This window comes from Anomalospiza imberbis, chromosome 7, assembly GCF_031753505.1.
Source record: "Anomalospiza imberbis isolate Cuckoo-Finch-1a 21T00152 chromosome 7, ASM3175350v1, whole genome shotgun sequence".
In the NCBI taxonomy this organism is placed as follows: Eukaryota; Metazoa; Chordata; class Aves; order Passeriformes; family Viduidae; genus Anomalospiza; species Anomalospiza imberbis.
In genome coordinates this window covers 24,528,345-24,530,536 of record NC_089687.1, presented here as the reverse complement: position 1 = coordinate 24,530,536, position 2,192 = coordinate 24,528,345, and positions in this window count along the sequence as shown.

Sequence of the window (2,192 nt, the reverse complement as noted above, 5' to 3'; positions counted from 1 at the left end):
ACTACACGGCACAAGAAGTAAAATCATGAAGAAAGCAAATGTGCTGCCAGGAGCCTATGGTCTGAGGTCGCTGCAGCAAAGGTGGGGACCCAAAAATGGGTTCTGTGCTGTCAAACAAGGAAGTCATTGATCTTTAATCTCCAACACACCGAAGCCTTGCCTGTCAGAGGAAAAAAGGTATGCAAAGGATGAGTTTTCAATTTCGCATGCTAAGCTTTGTATACGGATTACAGGCTTCCATGACTGTCACTCAGTACCTTTGTACACTCAGCGAGTGCATAGGTGGTTTTTAGCATCCCTCATTGCAGATTTTATAGCTTGAATACTAAAACATTCTCTAAAACTTGTTTTTTCAAATAAGTACTTCGATTTTCCTACCACTAAGCAGATCTACATTTCATTACTGTCTTCAATGGAATTGGGAAGGGACCCAAGAATATCCATATTGGAGTCTAGCATTTTGCAGATGCCTTTGGAAAATCTGGTCTGCAGAACTGATCAAGAATAGCTACTTCCCTTGTGATGTGATCAGAGAAAAAGATCTCTGAACTGTGTTCTAGTGATTTTACTTAAATGAGAGGAAAAGGTAAGAGAAAACAGTTAATATCTCACACTACATATTATTCTATATTTTTAGCTTATATTTTCAATAACACAAACTGCCAAATAAAAATACATATGCGAAAGAAATGTTTGGAGAGTGTCCAGCAACAGATTATGCCAATAGATTCATTTTTGAACTCTAAACAAAATTAATAGATGTTTAGACTCGGTGTTGGTTTCGTTTGAAAACATTTATTATGTGGATGTTTTGTTTTGCTGAAATAAATAATGTAATAAAAAAATAGGGCCAAAACCAATAATTTTTACATTTCAGCAGATTAATTATTTTGTTATCAATGAAACACATATAGATTAATGACTCACATTGTAACTAGTATAATTAATGAAATATGAAAGAAAAAGTAATTACTGAAATATTAACATATTGGACAATTGGACACCTTTGCAGTCTGTTAGTCCCCCTTGCTTTAAAACAAATCTTCTCTCTTATCATTGATTTAATAACTATATTACAATTATACTGGCCTTCAGCTTTTTCGGCAGATTAAGGAAATTTCCACATGGTTCCTCATGATTTGTGGAAGTCTGACTTCACAAATCAATTGATATTTATACTTTAGATAATTTTCTAACTCAAAAGAATTTAAGACATTTTAAAAAGGTTATGGTTTTGTTTTGTGTTGGTTGAAGGGAAAAGCAGCTGAAATTGTTCTCCTTCCATATGGACTCAATGCCAGGAGATATTTCTCCAATGGATAGCCATTGTGAAATAAAGAGGTAATGTCAGGCTGAGCTAGAGTTTGATGAATGCTATCCAGGATCTATAACCTGAAATAATTTTTAGATAACACTTATTGCATTCGTGATTACTTTTTCTGTGTTGGCTGCTGAGTTTTAAATGTTACAACAGAAAATCTCCAATAAATTGTCACCTTCCTAAAAGAAATCTCTTAACCAGTTGAGATGCTCCAACTCTTCAGGTAGGGATGTCTGAGCTTTCCGTGGATATTTTGGGTAAGGTTAAAGCAAGTAATGTTGCAGGAGTACTATAAGTAATTAAGAGCATTGGAGAGCTCCTCAAGGTGCTGAGGACAGAAGGCCTCTAATATGTGAGAGTTCCATGTAGTCTTAGAGATAATTAGTCTTAGAGATAATTCTGAAAACTGTTGTAACTGATCTTATTTTTACTTTACTTGAAGAGTTAAGCAGGTGCACCTGCAGTTGTTTTCACTTCATTTTCTGTGCTCACCTCTGCAGGGGAGGGTAGGGCTAGATCCTTCAGGGAGTAAATCACTCAGTATTTTTAGCTGCATTAGGTCCACAGAAACCTGTCCACATTTAATGAATTGTCAAAACTTGTTTCACTGTGACGCTTTTACGTAATGTGTCTTACAGCACTCTGAAATAATTTGTGTGCCTGTAAACATAACCCCTCTCTTCATTTTGTCTCATTCAGTGTTTTGCACTTGCATATTTAATTCTATTTCCCTGTCGTCTTTGTGGCATTATTCGTTCTCCATTTCCTTTGACAATTAGCAGTAAACTGGTTGTTTTTGTTAGGATTTCCTTTTGGATGTAGAGGAGCACTTCTCCAAGGTATTAGCACTGCCTCTGTCCTCCTTCCAGAC